This window comes from Tupaia chinensis, unplaced genomic scaffold (assembly GCF_000334495.1).
Source record: "Tupaia chinensis unplaced genomic scaffold, TupChi_1.0 Scaffold147038_1, whole genome shotgun sequence".
Lineage (NCBI taxonomy): Eukaryota > Metazoa > Chordata > Mammalia > Scandentia > Tupaiidae > Tupaia > Tupaia belangeri.
Window position 1 is genome coordinate 1,971,956 of NW_006206889.1, and position 23,516 is coordinate 1,995,471.

General features: G+C 48.7%; 1 protein-coding gene across 3 annotated transcripts in view; it reads left to right on the plus strand.

Annotated features, from left to right (window-relative positions):
* The window catches only part of AGPAT3 (1-acylglycerol-3-phosphate O-acyltransferase 3), a 112,528-nt gene that overhangs the window by 44,410 nt on the left and 44,602 nt on the right, over nucleotides 1-23,516 (plus strand). The window contains exon 1 of one of the 3 annotated variants that reach the window (XM_006169445.3): nucleotides 21,926-21,978. The exons of the other annotated variants lie outside the window; for them this stretch is intronic. The gene's annotated coding sequence lies outside the window, so the exon portion shown is untranslated. Of the gene's footprint in view, nucleotides 1-21,925; nucleotides 21,979-23,516 lie in introns of those variants that run through there. 3 annotated transcript variants of the gene reach the window in all.

The window sequence follows — 23,516 nt, forward strand, 5'->3', positions numbered from 1 at the left end:
CAAATTAGGACAGCTTTCATCAAGAGCTTTTGAAGACCAGAGTGGACAGCTCTCTGGGGCAGTCTCGGTACGCCCCTGCCCTGAAGTCTCTACTTCCTTCTGAGCCTACAGGCTGTAGTGCCCCATATACTATTGGGTCATTGGGAAAGTCATGACATATTATGCAAAAATGTGTCATGACTTTCCCAATTACCTAATAATTATCTAGCCTTAAGTTTTTTTTTTTTTTTTTTGAGAGGTTTTTGCTATAGGGCGCGTGCACTCGCCAGACAGACAGAGACAGACAGAGACAGAAAGCGAGAAATCACTCCCCAGGGGAGATGGCCACGCTGCAATCCCTTCTCCTCCATTCTCCTCTTGGGATCTTGGGCATGCATGCACATGCGCCCAGCGTGAGTATTAAGCCACCAGGTCCGGGACATGAACCGTGGTCGGCTACATGGGAGTCCAGCGACATAGCCATTATGCTAACTGCTGGTCCCTAGCCTTAAGGTTTGATGTAAGTTTTTTTTTTCTTTTAGAGAGATTTTTGCTATAGGGTACGTGCACTCACTAGAGAGACAGAGAGAGACAGAGAGATACAAGTGAGTACCACCCGCGGGGATGGCCACAATCCCTTCTCCTCTTCTCACCTCTAGGGATTTGGGGCATGTATGCACATGCACCCAGCGTGAATTTCAAGCCACTAGGTCCAGGACTCGAACCACGGTCAACTACATGGGAATCCAATGATGTAACCACTATGCCATCTGCTGTCCCAGGTTAGATGTAAATTTTAACAATGGTTTTCAGTTGAAATGCTTAGGAACAAAGCAAGCTGATAAGTATTTAAGAATCATGGTAATTGTTCAAACAGATGTGTCTGAATCCATGTTTGGTTTAGAAATTGCTTTCTGTGTGGGAGTTTCCTCCCTAGGAAGTTTCCAGCCAGCGGCACTGGTAACCGTCAGCAGTGCTGGATGTGCCCAGGAAGGCCTGGACTGTGCTGGCTACCAGCAGGACCTGGTTCCCATTAATTTTGCTTCCTAAAAAACTGGAACTTGTCCCCACACCAGCCCTCTCGTTGCCGTACTGTGTCTGCTGTATTACCGATCACCAGGCTCCCGCAGGTTCTGTGTGGCCGTAGGGGCACGTTATCCTCGTGTCACCTCTCACTTGACCGTTCCACCATTCGAAGGCTACACAACACAGGAAGCAGTTGCCATCCAGCCCAGACACGTGGCCTCCGGACAAAGTAGGCACCGTCTCATCCTGGTGTACAGTGCTCAGGGTGGCAGAGGGCAGCTAGCTAGGCCACATCTGTTGCGGGCTTATGGTGTTGGCCCTGTATCTTAGAATGGAACCCAGCCTTTCCAGAAGAGGCTCTGTCCGCCGGCCTGGCCTGAATGCTGCAGGGTAACTACGGGCTGTGCAGGCAGCGACCGCGCAGTGCCCACGTGTGCCTCAAAGCACTTGAGAGTTGGGTCCTGGCTTTCCCAGGCTCAGACCTCTATGTTTACTCTTTGTTTGGTTTGCATAGTAACCCTGCTTGCCGGGTGTCCCTTTGTGAATTGGAAGGACATTTTGTCAGCCGGTCCTTGAGATCACTGGCCTTAGTCCTGGAGCTCCTGCCACCACCGTCTGTACTTGCCCCAGCGCAGATTGGAGCAGAACTTCTCGCGGGTGGGATATCTCTTTTCTTTATGGTTGATTTGCTTACTTAAAGATGCTACGGCAGAGTGGGTGGGGAGTGGGATACAAACAGCTGGTGTGGTGTCCCATGGCCAAGGCAGGGTGCCGGTGGAAATGGATGGGGAGCTTCGCGGAGCCCCAGGGGCCATGGGACATGCAGGACAGCGAGCACTCCCTCCTGTGCCAGTCGTGGACACAGCCTCTGCTGCCCCTTCTTGGGTGAAAATAGATGCTTGAGACACCAACGTTTAATTGGGGAGGTGGTGGCCAGTGGGCTGGGCACTGGTTGGACACCATGGTGGGACCCCGTGTCCTCAGCAGAAGGGGCAGTGAGTGCTGGGTTGTGGGAGGAGCCGGCACTTCAGGCTGAGCCGGTGCTACGGGCTGCACCCGGCTCCTGTGAGTGCAAGCTGAGCTAAATCTGGGTAAACAGGCTGCAGAGGCGTTCCCAGTGGGCTCATTACCCTAATAACCTGCAGGTGTTGTCGGGAGGGAGGGCATGGGCTACAGGGGACAGGTGTGTTTTCTCAGTACTGAGGCCATGGCACAGTGGGGAGAGGTGACAGCTCCAGGCATGTGGGCCTTGCAGCTCCAGGCCTGAGGTTCAGGGATTAACTCTCTGTCTTTAGGGAAGTGTGGGAGTGGTTGTTAATTGTGACTTCATTTTCAGAGTCGGAGGCAGAGAGGTCAGGGTGAACTCTGGGCTACCTTGCCCCAGAAGCACTCATGAGACTGAGGTCAGGCAGGGATGTGTCTGTGGGCGGTCTTGATGGAGCCGAGGTGCAGGGGCACCCAACCTGGTTTCCCTCTGGGGCCTGACAGCTGGCCTGCAGCCTCAGATAGGACTGTTAGGATGTGGCAGTGCAGCAGAAGATGTGGTGAGCATTAGATGAACAGGTCACCAAGGATAGTACTTGTCACTTGGCGTGGCTTTGGTGCGGCCTTGGTGTGCTCAAGTGATCTGTCATTGTGGCTGTGCTGACTGGGCCTCCCTCAGACTTGCAGCACTACGAGCCTTCCTGCCTGGCCCGTGGCTGCAGCTCCCAGGTTGTGTCCCCATGGGCCTGGCCCGGCAGGGGTCAGGGTGGCAGAAAGGCCAATACTAGTTTCTAGGGGGGCAAGGGGACAGCAGGGAGCCAGTGCAGACCTGGGCTAGGGGAGCAGGGAGCAGGATCAGAGTGGGGACTAGAAACGAGACCGTTCAACCTCACCACAGCCCCACGACTGGACAGTCTCTCCGCTCTCAGGTTCAGAAACATCACTGGGGCCAGCAGAGAGAACTTTCACAACTATGTGATAATAACCGTGTATCTGTCATTGCCTATTTCCCCATGTCTGAGGGTCTGCCCACTTACCGTTAAGTAGGAAACTGAATTGCTCCTCTGAGTCTCTCTCAGTTGTATGAGGAAAGTGCCTGTGGGGTGTCATGGGTTTTAGATAGCCCCCAAAAAGGTTTTATTGAAGTCCTAAAAGCATGCTGTTTTAGGGACCAGCAGTTAGCATAATGGCTATGTTGCTGGGCTCCCATGTAGTCCACCGCAGTTCGTGTCCTGGACCTGGTGGCTTAAAACTCACGCTGGGCACGTTTGTGTGCATGCCCAAGATCCCAGGAGGAGAATGGAGGAGAAGGGATTGCGGCATGGCCGTCCCCTCTGGGGGGTAATTTCTCTCTTTCTGTCTCTCTGTCTCTCTCTGTCTGTCTGGCGGACCCACACGCCTATAGAAAAACCTCTCCAAAAAAAAAAAGCATGCTGGTTTTTTACAATTTTTTAAAATTTTTTATTATCATCATAATCTTCTTTATATTACATTGGATTACATATAACTTTACAGTGTATTACATTGTTTTTTCAAAAGGGAATGCCATGCATGTCAGTCAGTACAGAGACATTAATCTCCCCACTTCAACATTCAATATCTTTTCTATGTTTTCCCCAATCATTATTTTTATTATTCTAATTATTTTTTAAAACAGTCAATCGCTATTTCTCATTTTGCTTGTAAAAATACTTTGCCCATCATGAAATACTTCTCAGACCAATCCAGTTGAGAATACTATACATGTCATCATCAACAGTTAATAAGCCCTATCTGTTTCTCACTAACATCCTGTCTCTCTATTGTTCACTTGCTATCTTTCTCTATCCTCTTCTCCTCACTTACCCCATTCCACACTGTCCTATTCTCATTAAGTACCTTCACTGCTTTTATGTCCTCCGATTTTTTGCTCTCTATCATAGAGTGCGGATAGTCGGTATATATTGAGTGGATACATACAATATCTTTCTTTCATAGCCTGGCTTACTTCACTCAGCAATAGATCCTCCATATCTGACCATTTTCTATCAAATGCCAGGGTCTTGTTATTTTTTATGACTGAGTAGTATTCCATAGAGTATATATACCACACTTTTCCGATCCATTCATCGGTTTGTGGACATTTAGGTTGGTTCCATGTCTTGGCAATTGTGAATAATGCTGCAATAAACATTGATGTACAAGCACTTTTCTGACTGAGTGTTCTCCTGTCTTTTGGGTAAATACCCAGAAGTGGGATTGCTGGATCAAATGGTAGTTCTATTTGTAGATCTTTGAGGAACCTCCATATTGTTCTCCACAGTGGTTGAACTAGTTTACATTCCCACCAACAGTGTAGGAGGGTTCCCTTTTCACCACATAAAGCATGCTGTTTTATGTTGCGTCTGAGGGGACCTCTGGGAAATTCTATCAGCATACTCCTTGTTCTTCCATTTTAATATTGTATCAGGCATTAACGTCTCGTATCCAGGGAAGTAATCCAGAAATCCTACATTCCTATGACATTTCCTGGTGGAATGTAACCTAGAGACATTGTACCCTTAGGACATTTTCTGGTATAATGTGCTCAGATTACTTGTGTCTCCTTACCCTGAAGGAGGGTCACAGAGAGCAGAGACTTGATGCTCAGGTAGATGTGGAAGGTGTGGTCGGCACATCCGGGTGATGCCAGGGTAGAGCGCAATGCGGTCTTTCTTTCCCATGGATGTGGAGGATGTTCCTGTTGTGCACTGGGTTCAGGTGGGGAATTTCCATTCCTAGAGATGCTGTTGGGAGAGATCTTGGCAAGTTCTTATACCAACTTTCTTTTAAAGTATGTAGAATCAAGGGCCCAGCGCGGTAGTTAAGGCACTGAATCCCACATGACTGTGCGTTTTGTCTTGGACCTAGCAGCTTGAAAAATACAGTGGGTACATATGTATATGTACCCCAAATCCCAAGAAGAGAATGAAGGAGAAGAGACTGCAGCATAGCAGTCACCCCCATTAGGGGGTGATTTCTCACTTTCCCTCTCTCTCTATCCCTGTCTCTCAGTGAGTGCACATGCTCCATGACAAAAAAAAAAAAAAGTAAATAAGTAGAATCAAGAGTCTGAACAGTCTCAGTTTGGCATAAAGAGCATGAGAGGAAACCACAGCAGCTGTCATGCTTTATCATTTATTAGAACCAAAAGGGTTTGTTTTGGTTCTATTTTCTGCCTGGAGAAGAATCTCGGGTGTTTTTTCTTTTTTCTTTTCATTTTTTAAATTAACAAGTAATAATTGTGTATATATATATGGGGTACAAGATGATGCTTTGATCTATGTATATATTGATGAGAGAGTGAGTCAAGGGGCCAGCAGGTGGTGGCGTGGTGGTTAAGGTGCTGGACTCCCACGTGGCTCCAGTGTTGTGTGGCATTGCCCCACCACCTGCACCACTGCCTCTCCTGTGTTTGTTTTAAAGATCCTCCAGACTGTTTTCTATAGTGGCCGAGCCAGTTTACCTTCCTACCAACGGCGAGTAAGGGTTCCGCTTTATCCACATCCACCAGCGCTTGTTATCTTCTGTCTTTTTGGATAATAGCCATTGTGACAGGTGCCAGCTGATAATCTCACTATGGTTTTGTTCTCAGTTTCTGTGATGAATTTTCCCAAGGTGTACCAGGTGATGAGTTGTCCCTGAGGGAAGAGGTGTACTGCCTGTGGAGAAGGCAGTGGAGACCGTGGGAGGGGCATTGGCATCAAGGATAGGGTCTTGGACAGCGACCTGCATGCCTCTCCACGTGCCAGGTCAGTGAGTCACCGAAGTAGTTGCCCAAGTGGCAAAGAGGATTCCGTGAAAAAAACAACCAAACCAAACAACAACAAAAAATCCCAGCATTTTTTCATATAGCTATTGGCCATTTCTCTTCTTTTGAGAAATGTCTGTTCAGATTGCTTGCCTGTTTTTAAACCAGGCTATTTGTTGAGTAATGCAAGCTCTTATATAGTTTGAGTATTACTAGCGCCTTGCTAGATATGGGATTGGCAAGCATTTTCTCCTGGTCTGTGGGCTGTCTCTACACTCTGTCATCTTTGCTGTACAGACACTTTTCAGTTTGATGGGATCTCGTTTGTCTATTTTTGCTTTTGTTGCATATTTTTTAGCATCCCTGTCTCTCAGTTTCCCATGTGGAAAGACCTGGGAATGATGATGATGCCATCCCAGTAGCTTCCCACCCTTTGGCATTTACCACAGACCAGCGTTCCCACGGCCTGTTAACACTCATATGTTACTGGGCCACCCTTTATAGTCGAGGAATGAGGCACAGCTCAGGAACAGGGGCAGGCTGATGGGTTAGAATCCGAACAGCATACATGCAGGTAGCAGTAACCAGTGAGCTGGCTGCACCCCACAGTGATGAAGCTGCAACCACAGGGCCACCTTGGCCTGTGCTCAGTGTGAGCTAGGGAGTGGTGGGTCAGGAGACACCCCAGAGGCTACTCTCCCAGGGATAGGGCGCCTCCTGCATGCTTTCACAAGGGGGTGGCATGATGGCATTGAGATGCCTGCAGTTTGGAAATGAGGGGCATGAGGGAATCCACGTGGGCGTAGGCCATGCCTGCTGGTGTCCTTTGAGCATCCCAGGCCCCACAGCATGCATACAGCATGCCAGCCATGCAGGAAGCAGACCAGGGCCAGTCTCCACCATTCAAGAACCCCTAATCCAGGGCAAACAGAACCCACCAGGGGGTCACCACTGAGGAATCCCTGGAAAGGTCTGCCTGGGGGCAGGTGTGAGGGTCAGGGCTGGGCCTAGTTGGTGAGGCAGCTGTTAGCCACTATGGCAAGAAGGAGGCAGGGTTTAGGGGTGTGGGGGTAGGTAGAAGCCCCTGGAGCCTGGCTGGAGGCTGAGCTGTGTGGGATGGAAGTGAGAGAGGGGCTTGTGAGACAAAGGAGGTGCTAGAGCCACCCATTGCTGCCGCATGTGGTAGTGAGGGATGGGACCACAGGATGCACCTGCGGTCCAGTAGATCTGGACCTCTGCACCCAGGGTCTCACCCTAGATAGACCCAGTAGGTGACCAGGTGCAGACAGAGGATGGCCACTTCTTGTCAAGAAAGAGGTGGAGATGGTAGGAGGGGCATTGGTATCTCCCAAGCCAAGGAGAAGGTCCTAGATGGGTGACCAGCATGCTTGTCCATAGGCCTTCAGGTGAGGTCAGTGAGTCACCAAAGCCATTGTTCAAGTAGCCAAGGGGACACCTGGACAGATCAGCCCAGTGTTTAACCTTTTGTCCTGAAAGGTAGAGAGGAGGTCCTTGGTCTGCACAGCTGGAGGGCCTAATTGCCTGCCCCATGGGAGGGAGAACTCTCTGTTCCAATGTACAAGTGCTTTCTTTCCAGTCATCACCAACTGCCTGTCACAAGGCAGGCACCTGGGAGCCTGTATGTTGTCCTGACCTCTGCCTGTTCTTGGAGGGTATGACACGAGGCTGAGGCCTAGGGCTCTAGAGCACAGGTCGTGCCCACAGCATGCCAGCACTCCCCCAAGGACGCCAGGAAGACTGCCAGTACTGCCTTACCTTGCTGTGCCCACATGCAAGGCAGGCCATGAAGGCTCAGAAAGGGTTTCACAAGTCCCTCTGCGCCAGCTGGCCCTGACTGCTACCTCCCATGTGGTTAGGAGGATGGGCCTCTCTCAGAGGTTTGCCCAGCCTATACTCAGGCCCTTCAGCAGTTTTGGTCCTGCACCAGGGAGTGAAGGGCTCCCGAGAAAGCGACAGCTCCTTTGAGAGCCTGCAGTGTCACTGGAGGACACGTATAAGCTGGGCACAGAGGTGTGTGGTCGTGGTGGCTGCGTGGCCTGTGTCACCTGATGAGGGAACAGGGCAGGGGTGATGGTGGGTGTCTGGGCAGGTGTCCAGGTGCCCTGAGCTGTGGGGGCATTCAGGTGGCAGCTGAGGTAAGAGCAAGCCAGGGGGCTTGTGCTGGAGCCACAGGCCAGGGAGACAGTGCAGAGGCTGGATGGGAAGATTCAAAGATGAAATCTTGGTGAACCCATGAGATTGAAGCAAGGGAAGTTCTCCGGTTCTAGAGAACTTGGCAGTCAATGGAAGCACACAGGCAAGGCTGTGAGGGTATCCATTAGTGACACAGAGCTGGTTCAGGTGGACCCAGGGGACCAAGGGCAGAGGACAGGCCCAGGTTGCCCCAAGGAAGGAGGCCTGAAAGGGCAACGTTGCACGTTAGGCTGGGATCCCAAAGGACATCGGGTCACTTCCCTTGCCAGCCCAGCCTCAAGGCAGCACAGAGGAGGCCGACCCTAGCTCTGAGCAGAGCAGGATGGACAGGAAAGGAGCATGGGGAGGCCAGCAGTGCCCCAGGGGGCAGTGCCTAGTCTGCCATGCACATGACCTGGTGTTAGCAGCCGACTCAGGTGTGCTTGCTCCCCGGCTGGAGGCCCCAGCAGTGGCTTTGGCAACCAGAGCTTTTGACTGGGAGATCAGGAAAAACATAGCCCTAAGAAGGTCCTTCCAGATGTTTTTTACAGAGAAAACTGTGACCTTACTTTTTATTTTATTTAATTTATTTATTTACTTATTTATTGCCAGAGGGTTTGTATGCTTGCTAGAGACAGAAACAGAGAGAGACAGAAGGAGAGAAAGCATCTTCAGAGGAGTGTGGTAACACTGCAGTTCTTCCCCTTCACTTCTCCATCCTGTTGGGACTTGGGGCACACACACATATGCACCCAGCATGTTTCTCAAGCCACCAGGCCAGGATTTGAGCTATAGAGTTGACTATGTAGATCTGGCTTCCTTAACCACTAGGCCATGGGGCCAGCCCAAGAAATGACCTCACTTTAAAGGTCAAATCTGGGAGCTGTCATCAAAGGTGACCTTAGCTGCATCAAGTCCAGGGCACCTGTGCTCTCATGGGGACCTGGGCGACTTTAGGTTGTGCTCACGATACCCTTTGCTTTGTGGTGGGACATTAGAACTGTGGGCAGCTTCTCTGTAGGCTTCTGGGGGACCCAGGGAGTGTCTGCTCAGCACTTGAGTGGTTTATAATTCAGAGACAACTAAAAAACTGAAAGAAGTTTTCATTATTTATTGGTGAGGTATGAGTCAGGCATGGTAGGGCAATGCCCATGTCTCTCAGGCTCTGCCACAGTCGGTCAGGAGCTTGGTTTCCCCAGGAGATTGCACGTAGCCACATGGGAGCCTTCTTCTGGTCAGCAGGGCCTCCAGCTCTTCTGGGGATTAGGGGCCGGGAAAGCCTTAGCCAGCATGACGCACGCAGAACAATCCTCTGACCCCCTCCAACTAGGCTCAGTGGACAGAGTGGCAGGCCTTCTTCCCTGGTGGCCTTTCATGCCAGAAGCAGAGTATAGGGTGACAGAAAGTGCCTCTAGATAGAGCCTTATGACAACCATCCAGTGGTTCCCAAAGTAGGTCCAGGACCCTTACATGAGCATCACACAAGACGTTCACACACTAAGATCTTGATCCTAGGGCAGCAGTGGAGTCAACTCTCTCGCTTCGCAGAAGGGAGCTGAGGTTCAAGATGGTTAAATGACCTGTCAAGACCCTAGCTCTGTAGCCCAGACAGACCAGAACTGAAATAAAACCAGAGGGGAGGACAGCATATGCCCTTGGTCCCTGGGTGCTGACATTGTGCCTGTTGGCGCTCAGCCTCTGCCACCCAGCAGGGGTCCCTAACCCTGGCATAGACTCCATGTGCTTAGCATTGCTTGTTTTGGGGAATGTGTTCTTCTGTACACACCCCGCAGCCTTCATCTGGTTCCCCAAGGGGCCTGCGGCAGCAACCACTAGAAGAAAGTGTGCCGCGATGAGTCAGCCCCATTGCTATTCTAGCACATGGCCACAGCAGCCACTCTTCCTCACCTTCCCGATGAGTGGCCATGAACAAGAGCTGGGCGTTTATGAACATCTGGAGAGGCCGGTGGCCTCCTAATGTGCAAGGGTTTCTCCAGCAGAGGAGGACACAGTGAGAAAACCCAGTGGCTTTCTGGACTTAAGGACATGTTTATGAATTAGTTCTGCTACAGTTCTTCTGTCAAAGCCAAAACTCACTCAACTGTCGCCTCTTAAGGGTTTCATGGCCACCTTGGCCTTTAGCACCTGGTCAGAGTGCTGAGCCCCTCCTTCTCTGCTGCAACCTCAGGTGGCATCAGCGTGGGCTCAGTGCCTATGTGGAGTCACTCCTGGTGCCAGCCTCGCCCAACCTCCCAGGCATCACCTTGCCTGGGACAGCCTTGTCAGCATCTCTGCCTTAGCACAAAGGGCTGCCCTGTATATTCACAACTGTGTAGTCTGTTTCCTTTCCCTATAATCTGTTGAAATCTTAATGAATAAGCTTCTCCTTTTACCTTGGTGGGGGGCGGGGGGGGACTTGCCACTGGGGTGCAAGTTCCCTGATTCTCTCTCTCTAATAGAAATCTTTGGTTTTGTTTTTAAATACTTCCTCATTTTACCTATTGTTCTAGATGATAGCCATGTTCACTTTAAAGAAATTGTACCCCATGTCCAAACCCAAGTATAACCAGTACTCCTGGAAGCTGGGCCACCTTGACCCTGTGGCTTCTCACTCCTATGGAGGAAATTCTGGCTTGTTGCCATCAAAGGGGCACCCACATGTGACTTCTGTATTCAACACACGTAGGAGGAATTTAGATAGGAGACTGGTTCCTGAGAGGCTGGATAGGGTGCCATGGCAGAAAGTAGTAGAATCTCTTTGGGCTCTTAGATGGGAGGCTCCAGAGGGCTGTATCCAACACGCCTCCTCCTGCCCCCATCAGCTCCTCATCCCCTCTGGTTGCTTCTCACCACAGGCCTGTCTTCTTGAGTTGCACAAAGGCTGCCTCTGCAGCCACATCTGGATGCAGAGGAGTCCAGCACAGAAGAGGAACTTCTCTGTGCAACCTTTCACCAGAGGCAAAAATGTTTCTGCAAGGCCCCCCGAGATTCTCCTCCATCTATTCGCTACTCCCAAGGCCAGCTCAGACCAGTCCAGATGCCTCTTTGGAGCTGGATGAACCTTCTCCATCGCAGCTCTTGACCTCCAGCACGGGCTGGTTGGAAAGAAGGGAGGGTGAGGTAGGCAGCGCACAGGGAGTCCCACACATTGGCTGTAGTTACAGACATCTACAGCTATGTCACATTGTCACACTGAAGGGTGGCGTCAGTCTTCCCTGCAATGTGCATGCCATTGTCATCTCATGGGTGGCTAGGTTTCTCTCCCCTTATCCCCCCTCGTTTCTTTTTTTTTTTTTTTTGGAGAGGTTTTTCGCTATAGGGCGCGTGTGCTCGCCAGACAGAGAGAGACAGAGAGACAGAAAGCAAGAAATCACCCCCCAGGGGGGATGGCCACGCCGCAATCCCTTCTTCTCCATTCTCCTCTCGGGATCTTGGGCACGCACGCACACGCGCCCGGTGTGAGTTCTAAGCCACCGGGTCCAGGACGCAAACCGCGGTCGACTACGTGGGAGTCCAGCCATTACCCTAACTGCTGGTTCCCTCCCCCCTCATTTCTTACACACATATTGTACATTCTTGGTTTTCTTGGGGCTTCTAACATGATTAAATGAACATTTGTCTCATTTCTACAATGTGTACTTCACTTCGGGGAGCTAGGTTAGTTCATACTGCTCTTTGGGATAGAAGATGCTGAAGTGCAAATACTCTTTTTGTGTCAGACAGCAAACCCAGCTCTATGATAGCCATCAGAGACTTCCAGTAAACCACACAGCAGGCATCGATCAGCCTGTCTGCATTATGGTCTTTGTCATCTATTGCCATGTGGTAAGTTACACCCAGACCCAGTAGCCGAAATGACTAGCAACTATTACCTCACAGTTTCTGAGGGCCAGGGATACAGATGTGCTCAGTGGGGTGGTTCTGGGGCTCTCATGGGGTCACCAAACATGAGTTGAGGCTGAGGTCATCTGAAGGTTATGATGGGGAAAGAAAAACGAAGACCTGGGGGGAGCTTTGAAGATGCTCCACCTGGTCATCTCCTTCTCCAGGTTTGCAGTAAACGAGCTCGAGGTCCTCAGGATGTCAGCATTTGGGACCCAGCCTGGAGGGGCCCCACCTCTTGATGCAGAGTGTCTAGCAGGGAGCAAAGGGAAGCATGAGGTTCCTCCTACATGCAGAGTGTCAGGGCTGGGAATGCAGCAGCCTGGTGGAAGACTTGTTTGGGGTGGGCCGGTGGTGTGCAGGTCCACTTGGGATACAGGGAGGCACATCCGCCACTCTCCCCCACTGTGCTTCATCCCCCTCAGAAAGATATGCCACCAGAGACGCATCAGGCACTGTTGTGAGAAAGTATCTCCCTGCTTGTCGGTGTCTGCCGAGGGCCTTCTAGGTTAGGAGGAGGTTCCGTGGGGTCTTGCGCATGTCTTTGGGTCACTTTGTCTCTTTCCTTCACTCTGCCTTCAGATGCTTTCATTTCATATTCCTGAGTTTTGGGCAGGGGTGTGACATGAGCCTCCCACCTTGCTCCATTTTCATGTTGAGCTTAGAAGCACTTGCTCCGAACAGAGGAGTGATTCCCCCCACAGTTCTTTAAATGTGGGAACCCCCGGATAGTGGTCTGGAGCACAGCCAGATGTTTCTTGTCTGGACCAGCTATTGTAGGTTCGCAGCTTCTAGGCCCCTGGTGCAAACAGGATGTTTGTCCACAGCTTGGAGGCTGCACAGGCTCACAGCATACCCCGCGACCTGGCCATACTGCGGCTGAGGTTGCTGGTAGCTTCTAACACATGGGGAGGAACCTGTGGCACTCAGGTCTCTGCCTGGGGTTAGTGCTGGGGCAGGGCCCACTGACCTGCATCCTGGCTAGGCCTTGTGATTGCCTGTCGACAGCAGCTCTGGCTGAAAGCCGCTTATTGGATTAGCAGGGGGTGGGGGGCAGGAAGAAAGGTTGGTGCTTTATGTCTTGTTTGGGCGCATTCCTGTTGTCACTTGAGCTGGTCTCTGTGGCATGAAAGGCTCTGTTGCCAGGCAGGTGGCACCTCCAGGAGTGCCTATCTCCCTCCTTCTGCTGAGCAGGTGCATTTAGCTGCCCACAGATTTGGGCAGCCAGCGCTGGCCTGGCCTAATCCTGTTCGCTGCATCTGCATTCCTATTCTTTAGACCAGAATCCACCATCTCTTTTCCCCGACTTTCAGAAGCTCACAGACTGGAGGGCTGAAGATGCTGGCCAGCTACTCAGCCTGCCTCTTCTCGGGTGTCTGCACCACCCTGGTCGCGGTGGCTTTGGCCTATTACCTATACTGGTGAGCGAGGCTGGGGCTGGGGGGTCTTGGGTGCCTACTTGTTTATGCTTTTACAGTGTCTTCCCCCTCCTTTCCCTTGGTAAGGGCCTTGTAGGGGTGGGGAGCAGGTTGTGTGGCAGGAGCTCAAGCTGAAGGTCCCTTGGGGACCTTCTACCCATCAACAAATGCTTTTCTGTTTGGATGCTCCTGAAGGAGGCTCCGAGGTTTTGCACGCATCATGTAGCACACATGTAAGTGCTCCTCTGTACATTTTGGAGAAGGATGAATGTTTGATGCGTCCCACTGTCTCCTAGAGGTTCTGGTCAAGGTTCTGATGCGCAAGGTGGTCTGTAAATTAAGCAGAAAATGGGTCATTTCCATCACTATGATGATACTCTGCCATACACATTAGCCGACAAGCTGGTTTATGGCAAATCCCTGGCAACTCTTGGCTGCCCTTACCCAGAGTCCATGCCTGCTCTCACCACAGGGTCTAAGACATAAGACATGGCAAGATGTGGAGCCCACGCTGGCCTGGGATTGCAGGAACTTGGTTCTAGCCTGACTCTGCACTAGGCTGGATCAAAAAGTATATTTGCATGTCAGACCTCTAGTTTCCATCTGTAAAATGGGGCCGGCGATGCCTTCCATGTCTCTGCAGAGCGTCAGAGGATGCAATGCACACAGTCGTTTATACACAGGGGTGGACAATAATGGCACCAATGAGATGGGAATGATTCAGATGAGGCCAGTGCCTGCCCAAGAGTGGGTGTTTTAGAGGTGGCTGCAGGGAAGCCCACAAGCCCCAAGTCCGGTTGCCAGCTTTATCTTCCAGAGCCAGAAAGTGGGCATAATCTCCTATGAAGAGATACTGGCCTATCCAAGGGTCCTGTCAGGTTACATTTTGTTTTCCTTGGTGCACACTTGGTTGAGTGGAATTCTTTCCTCTGATCTGGAAGCTTTCCATCCACAGATCCGATTAATACTGCTTCTGTTTCCAATGACAAGAGGGTCACTGCAGGCAGCACATACAGGCAGAGAGACCATCAGGTCTTACCTATGATGCTTGGTGCATGTAAAATAATAGCTGTAATTTATGACAAGGTTTACACAGAACCAAAAAATAAAAATGTGAGAGTAGGAGCTGGACAGTGGCACAGCAGGAAAATGTAACACTCTGGGAGAATGATCCACATGTGAAGGCTCTGGGTCCACACCCAGAAACCTCCCTCAGTACACACAGCGTGTACAGACTCATGATCCAGGGCTGGCTGAGGCTGGGGGTGGATTATGGCATTGAGACCCTGTTGAAGATGCTGTCTCTGTCTCTAAATCAGTCTCTCTTTCTCTGGGGAGTGAACTTTTTTTTTGTTTTTAAAGTAAACATAGATTTAAGGGTGGAATTAATCCAGGTGTCCCTCTTTCCAGAATTTCAGGCATATGTAGGACAATCACAAGAGATTTCCAGGAAGCGAGCACTCAGTTGTTAGACTTCAGGATGCTCGTGGGTATGAAGGGACTATTACCACTGACCCGCTGGTCCCATTTGAGCTAGTGGTTTACCTCCTGGGGGACTGCCCCTGGCACCCAGTGGAAGGTGGATGTGGTGGCAGCAAGGGTTTAGCTAAATCAGCCACTGTGGTAAGAACGAGTTGAGGCTGGGAGGATGGAGTTGTGTGTGCAGGTTACATAGCCATAGCGACAGCTCTGGTGAGCTGGAGCCGACTTCAGAGCCCAGGATGGGCTTTGAGGACCGCGGATGGGGCCCTGTGACTGCCCATAGCACTGGTAGAGCCAAGCTCTCTGTGACCCCCAGTTTCCACAGCACTGACAGTGCACCCCTGTCCAGGTATGGCCACCCACCTCGCCATGCCAAGTGTACGTTGCTTCCCAGTCAGAGCTGTCCTCTAGTTTCCTATTCGGTGCTTGTCCCAACCCACCAATGTGTGGGACCCAGTTTACAGGGTGTCCTTAAGCTTGTGGTGTCTGAATGGAGGCTCCACATGGCTCCCGCCTGTCCCGGCACTCTGCTTTCCTCTTCCTGTGTCTCAGAATGGAAAGTGTGTGGTGGGTCTCCAATTCTGGGTCCATAGAGCTGTCTCCTGCTGGTACTACAGGAATCTGTATAGCCTTTCCAACTGTCATTTTTTCTGTGCCACCATGTCTCTTTCTATGCCAGCTCCTTGGAGTTGCTGGTGGAAGCCTTTGTGGGGCAGGGCTCTGTCCCTCCCACTGTCTCCAGTAGTGAGATAGGAGCCCAGGCCACACTCCCTTTGCAAAGCACAGTGCTCAACTCCACGTCAAAAGATGTAGGGCAGGAAAGGCTCATCAGGAAATGTACATCAGACCAGAATCAAAGTGTGCTTCTCTAAATTACTAGTAACAGGGCTCAAAACGCCCACTGACTGTCACTGAGGGCCCAGTTGAGGCCATATACAACGGGACTCAACCCAGAGCACAGAAAGAGCCGCCCCAGCTGGATCTGCCCTCTGCTGAGCTGCGACATCACGGGGGTCTGGATAGAAGCAAGGCGGGGCCTAGACAGTGGCTAATGTCATTCCCTGCTGGAACAAAGTATGAAGAGCCGCTCTGCCCTTGCCTGTAGCTTTAGTACGCAGCTGTTGCTACCATGTTTGCTGCCATGACTTAGACACTTGCCCTATTTCTAGAGAAGAGTCTGAGTAGGAGGAAGCCAGCCAGGCAGCCTGGTGTGCTGAGTGCAGTGGCAGCCCTCCTGGCTATCCTACTGTTGGCATCCCAGCTGCTCTCTGCTGCTTGTCCAGAAAAGTGTGCAGGGGTCTTGATGAATGCCCCTACTAACAACTTTTGTAGAGCTTCTTCGTTGCTCAATTCTCTCATTATCTTAGTCACAGTATAGTCATGTAAGTCAACAAAATAGTATCAAAAACATTTGAAATTATAGCAGTAATTGTTTGTAACATAATGATGCATAACCATGTCCAAGAATTGGACTTCAGCCCTGCCCTTCAGGATAAAGAACAAATATATGTGTGTGTATGTGTGTGTATCTGCGTGTGTATCTGCCCAGGAGATACACACTGAGTCTGGGTTAGTGAAACTCACAAATAAGAGATACTTCAGGCTTTCATGGAACACATGATTCGAGAAAGTGGGTTCATCAGGCCATTTTTTTCTTTCTTGAGGGTCTTTACAGAGTCTTCATAGAGTGTGTGCACCAGTTACCTGGGGTGGAGCACAGGGAATTCCCCGGACTTGTGTTCCAAGTCATTTCTTGAGGTTAGAGACTGAATTATGCAGTGTTACACATGCTTGCAATGATCAAAGATCTATTATTGTTGGGGAAATAGCACCTTTTTTGCTGGCCTGTAACCTAAATACCCTTTAGCAATTGGCATAGAAAGGATCTTTTATACTTCAGGCTGTTGTAAAGTGAGGAGAAATGAGCTGTGTCACCTCATAACTTGAAGATTTTTCTAAGAACTCTCATCTCTTATTTGTCCTTGAAGCTACCCATGGTACCAATAGTAGAGGTTATCTTAGTCTCATCCTCACATAGGAAGCTGAAGTTCATAGTGATCATGTCACATTCTGCAGCCACAAAAGTAGGGCTGGAGTCTGGTTTTCTGAAGCCCTAGCCCAGATGTCCTGCTGGGTGGTCAGACTGCAGTGGTGGGGCTGCCACAGGTGACAGTGGACCCTGAGCCGTGGACTGAATTTGACCTTCTGCAGATCATTTTTGCTCACCTAAGCAACAGAGACCTGTGTTTTATCTTGAAAGATGATACTAGTGAAAAATAGGAGAAGTCTCATAGAATTAAAATTTACTCTTCTTGGTATAGGGTCCATAGTCTATGAAAGTTATAAAGTGACTGAATTTTGGATTGTGGTCTGATCCTGGCTTAACCAAGTACCGGATCCTGTTACATCCCACTGTTGTGACCTAAATGCTTCACCCTGACTGCCAGTGTTCCTGAAAATGCCTGTGAAGCGGATATTGCAGATGGTGAAACGACAACCATTTTCCAGTACATTGATAAAATAAATGAAGTATACAGTAGAAATGCACTTTCCAAAATAGATGAATTATTATCTTGGTTCGGAAAGTCAACAGGCCTGTTACTGGTATGTAGGTTACAGTTTAGAAAAATCAGTGTAATGGGGGCAAGAGAGTTCTGCAGGAAGAAAGCAAAGCATCAGATTGAGAGGTGACAAGTTCTTGTTTCCATGGGCTCCTGGTGGTAATAATTCTGGGATCTGTTCTCTAAAAGGGACCGGTCAGAGGGCATGGCACTTCATGCTGAGGGAGTGTAAGGGGTTCCACCTCTGCTAGGGTTTTCCAGTAGCAGTGCCAAATATAAGATGGAGACTTGGAGTTGCTATGCCAGTAGAAGGAGTTAAACATTAAAAACAACTTACAGTATTAAAGTGTTGCAAAATCATTCCTAAATAGTTGGCATTTTGTAGATAAAAGCTGTCTCACATTTTCAAAAGATTGATCTAGATGGTAAGACTGGTGCGTGGGTTCCTCCAGACGTTTATGGGATCAGAACGTGTCTGTTATTGGCCATTTAGCTGAACAAGCTCACGTAACAGTAAGCCCTAGCCTAACCTTTCAGCTTCATTTAATCTAAGAAACAAATCTTAAAATTAGTGAAACAGGCAATCCAGCTCTCTAACGGAGTCCCAAGAACACCCACATCCTTGGCACTCCTGAGCACTTTGAGTATCCTGTTCTGCCTGCTTTTCTCCCCATTTTGAAAACCCCCTCCGAGGGTGTCATTTCTAAATATTTGTGTTTGTCCAGGTGGTTGGTGGCTCCAGAGGGACAAAAGTTCATATCAGTTACTGTTCCTGCATGACAAAGCAGGCCAAACTGGCTGACTTCAACACTCTGGTGGGCTCCCACCCTGTGGATCAGTTGGGCTGTTCTGCTGACCCGGGTCAGGCACAGACAAGGTCAGCCCAAAACATGTTGTTGATGAAATAGTTCCATCTTTATCTGCTGTGAAGGACTCTACAGCTAACTTTGAGGCTATGATTAAACCTTTGGTTTTTTGTTTTGTTTCGTCTGTTATTTTTTTGAAAGGTTTTTGCCATAGGGCACGTGCACTCACCAAAAAGAGAGACAGAAAGAAAGAAATCATGCCCCCTCCCCCCCGGGAAATGGTCGCGCTGCAATCCCTTCTCCTCCATTCTCTTCTCGGGATCTTGGGCACGCACGCACATGCGCCTGGCATGAGTTTAGGCCACCAGGTCCAGGACTCAAACCATGGTCGACTACATGGGAGTCCAGCGACATAGCCATTATGCCAAGTGCAGGTCCCAAACCTTTGATTTTTTAATAATACTTTATAATTTGAGCCTCTAGCCCACAAACTCAAGTGGAGAGGCAAGGGGCAGGACTTCAGAAGAAGACTGCTCCATGGCTTCTGAGAACTAGTGACTTCAGGGAGAAAAGAGAAAATGAAGATTTTCTATAGATAATTGAGTCTACAGCCCACAAACTTGAGTGGTAGGGAGCCCCTCTAGCCTTCTCTCTGTCTCTATCTTCTCATTTTTTTGTAATTTTTCCTTTATAAAAATGTTTAAGGTATTCTCTTGGCTTTCAGCCCTGCCTTTATCTTGCTAATAATCCCCTTTTCCCTTCCCACCCAGGACAGGCAAGGGGCAGGCTTTCAGTAGAAGATTCCTCCATGGCTCTTGAGAACTAGTGATCTTGCACAGCACTGTGTGCTGCGGTTTTTTTATTTTTTGCTTTCTAAAAAAAAATAAATTTTTTTGGTTGTTTTTTATTTTTTCTTTCTTTTTCTCTGTTTCTTTGTGTTTTATTTTTGTTTGTTTCTCTTTCTCTCTTTCTGTTTCCTTTTCTTTTTCTTTTATCTCATCACTCTGCTCCTCAATCTCCATTCTCTGTGTTTCTAGACAGATCTAAGGGAACCATAGCCAAACATCCAAATACTATTAGGGTTAACATATTCCTCAATATCCACTGAATCTGCTGCACAAAGGGACAAAAACGGAACAGCAAAGAGATTCCAGATCACCTCCTTCTGCACGCTCCTGAACGCTCAGATTGAACTTCAAGAATTAGGAAGAAACACACCATCCATCAGATGACTAGAAATCACCACAGGGCCACAAGAAATATGGGAAAGCAAGAAAATATCTCTCCTCCAAGGGAAAAGAATAACTCCTCTTCATCCACAGACAGTACAATAGAAATCATCAAAATGTCTGATAAAGAATTTAAAATATTCATGGGGCCGGCCGGTGGCATGGTGGTTAAAGGCACTGGACTCCCACGTGGCTGACTGTGGTTCAAGTCCTGGACCTGGTGGCTTGCTTTCTCACTTTCTCTCTCCCTCACCCTCTCTCTCTCTGATCCAACTGGAAAATAATAATAAATAAAGTTAAATAAAATAATTTTTAAAAAAGAATTTAGAATATTCATAATGATGAAGCTAACAGAGATAGACGAGAAGAGAGACAATAAACTGCAAAAGAGGCAGTTTGAAGGAACTGACGAGTTCCAAGAGGCGAGGAAATTCTTGTAAGATCTAAAAGAAAAATTACACACTTAAAAAAATAATCAAATGGACCTATTAGAGATGAAGACTATAATACAGGAAGTCAAAATCTCCCTTGAAAGTATTAAAAACAGACTAGATCATATAGAAAATACAGATGTAGAAAATTGCTGGCCTAGAAAAATCCACCACAAAGGCTGAGAAAATTGCCCCTAAAAATGAGAAGTACTAGATACCATCCAACGTCCAAACATCTGTGTAATTGGTATCACAAAAAGGGAAGAGACTCATAAGGGCATTGATAATCTATGCCATGAAATCCTGCAAGAAAACTTTCCAAACCCAGAGAGGTACTCAAAGATCCAGTCCCAAGAAATACAAAGGACTCCAAATAGAATCAACCCAAGAAAATCTTCTCCAAGACACATTATAGCCAGATTGACCAAAACCACAAATACAAGATATTAAGATTGACAAGAGAAAAATGGCAAGTTACCTACAAAGGATATCCCATCAGGCTAACAGTGGACCTCTCATTGGAAACAATGTGAGCCAGGAAATAATGGGAAAATATATTCCAAGTGTTAAGGAAAAGTAATTTCAACCAAGAATACTGTACCCAGCAAGATTATCCTTCATATGGGAAGAAAAGACAAGAACATTCTCAGATAAACAAAATCTGAAAGAATTTACCAATACCAGACCAGATCTCCAAGAAGTTCTCAAGGGAGTCCTATACCAGGAAAATTAAATACAGACACACAGAAATAAGAGTTCAAAAACTAAGAAAATGGCCAGCTTAATCATAGGACAAGTCTGGAGCTGAATATTACATCCCAGAATTTAATTGAGAATGTCGAATCACAACAGAAGACTAAGTACATGAGACTGAACTAGTGAAATAGCATTTTATGACTTTTGACTTAAAACATTGCTGATTTTCTTCTAGGCTTTGTTTTGCGGGTTTTAAAGATTTTTGCTTGTCTTAAGCTGTTGATAGGTTCATGTACCTACTATTTGAACAGAATCCTAACCTGTTTCCTAGCTTTAAGTTTTAAGCTAAGTTCCTTAGCATTTCTTTGATTTATTAAAGTTAAAACTGCTTTTCTTGAAAAAAAACTTTATTATTTTAAAGTAAGAATTTATTTCATGCCCCAAAATATGAAAAGCAGAAAAGCAATGCCATACTCTATTATTTCATAACTCAGAGATTACCATTATGACATTTTAGTTTGTGTCTTCCCAGGGGGTGTGTGTGTGTGTATGTCTGTTTTATAACAAAAAGTGAACGCAATTCTCCTCTTGCAGCATGTATGTTGTGTGCATTTTTCACTTAGATAAACACATCTTGCAGCTTGTTTTTTGACAGCTTACACCGTCAGCCCACATGCTGTGGTTGCTGAGACTGCCCTCTCTGGGACGTCAGCTTGTCTGCAGTTCTTTGGTGTCATGTCCTAGGCAGTGACCCTAGATATTTAGCTCCCCACTCCTCTCCTGGGCTTCAAGGTTTGAAGGACATAGGCTTTTTGAGGTTGGAGTCCCTAATGGCAGATTGCAGAAGTGGAGACCTCTGTGTAGGGTGTTCATAGTGACTTTGCTTTACTTAAGAACTAGATTAGAAGGAAGTGGGTTCTTTATGGAATTCAAGCACTGGTGAGGTGATTCCAAGCTCTCTTGCCATTAAGCTGTGCTTGCAGCCTGACCCAAAAACTCCCAGAACCTGTGGGTTTTGATGTGGATCTCGTCATAACCACATTCTTGCTGCATGGACGACCCCTAAGTGGTGGGGATGATGCCCTCTCAGGTAACATGAGGGCTGGGGGGCTCATGAGGCTGCCTAGAGGATGAGGGTTTGAGCTGGTATAAACTTCAGCTTTTCCCTGGGCCTCCTCAAGCAGTGTGGATCCATTTTCAAATGATCCTTCTTTCCGGAGCTTCACCACCTCACTCGTGTGCCAAGCACAAAATGGGTGCGTAGCCAGGGACGCTCCCAGGGCCCTAACATTTCACTTACTTGGCAGAATCAGTGTCCCAAATGCCAGCCCCTATCTGCTCCCCTCCCCAGCCCTGTAACTTGAGAACTGTAGGCTATTTCTGGGCTCTTGGCAGTGGCTGTGAGCTGTTCTTATGTCCTGTTGTGTCACTGTTGGGCAGAAGGCCACCAGCTCCTCCCAGCTGTGGCCCTAGTGGCCTGGAATCCAGAGCAGAGGAGAGGGAAGGGACAAGAAAAGACAAGGTAAGGAGCCCACGGTGCTCAGCACCCTGTTGGGTGGTCTCTGTCCTTGGCTGTTCAAGGGCAAGGGGGGCAGGATGGCACAAACTCGGGCGATGGGGGTCTGCTCACTTCTCAGAAAGCTAAGCTGAGGGAACAGGCCCAGGCTGCACTGAGGGCTGCAGACAGGGCTGACCTGGCTCCCCCAAGCAGCATGACTGAAAGTGGAGACCGAAGGAGGTTGGTTACCCGAGAGTGTAAGAAACAGCCTTACCCCTGAGATTTAAGACTATGTGCCCACTTCCCAGGCAGACAGCCAGGGCATGGCATGAATGTGGGCTCCAGCCTGGACCATCGCTCTTGGCTGCCGTGGAGTGGCATCAGATTCCAGAAGGAAGTTGATTTGATGTAAACTGTTTTGGGTTTGGAGGAAAGAGAAGAAAAGAGGGAGCAGGGGAAGGCATCCCTGTTTGAGGAAATGAGAAATTGAAGTATCCAGCTTATATATTTTTCCCTAACTTGCGTCTCACTGTAGAAACAGGATGGGAGGAGATCAGGCTTAGCAGGTGGGTCCCCCTGCAAGCTCATCAGACCTCAGGCAACTGTCTTTCACCTCTGTCTCTCTCTGTCTCTCAGAGAGGGCTCACACCCCATAGCAAAACTCTCAAACACAAAAACAAAAAACTTCAGTGACTTCAGAGAGCTGCTCTCACCACAGGGGTGCAATGAAAAGGGGAGGAGCCAACTTCTGGCTTTAGCGCCCACAGCCATTTGTAGAAGCCAAAAGCCAAGCCATCCCCCAGGATGCCAGAGGGAGGGAGAACAGGACTGCAGGTGGGCCTGTCTCCTGTGATCCTCCCAGGGACGATTCAGTCATGAGTTAGGTTAAATCTACTTAAAACAGCACCCATGTGGGAGACAAGGTGGGGAGGCATCCATAGGTGGCTGAGGCTGCACGTATGGCCTGTGGCTATAGGAGTGACTTCGGGAAATGTGCTCAGCCAGCCTCTTTCCCATTGACTTATAACAGGTGGGGTTGGAGGTAGAAAAGGTGTGATTGGCTTCTGAGGTCCTGGATCCTGTCTTAGCTCCATGGCATAGGGGTTCTATGTGATTATGGGGAGACCCCTATCTCACGTACTTGTTAATAGCTGTCACCCCAAAGGAGGTGCAATTATGTTATCTTCACTAGGCTTCCCATCTAACATCCTATTTTATTCATCCTACTAATGTCTTACAACTGTCTTTTACTTCAAAACATTTGCATACCTGAGGTTTCCTGAGTTGATGTCCAGGCAGGAAGTTCTGTAGACATACTGCTGAGGGCAGGCAGCCTCGTCCTGTGGCTTGGGATAAGTCTTACCTTTTCTGAACCTCATCCATATGGCAAGCTCCTTCCATGGGTGCCTATGGCTTGGGGCCACTACAGGGTCCCATGAGGGGGATCTTCCAGCTCACCAGCACTGTCCAGGGCCAGGATAGCTGTTTCAAAATCCCCTTAGTTTGTCCCACTTTGAATCCTACTTTTTTAAAAAAAAAAAATCTGCTTTTTAATTGTGTGG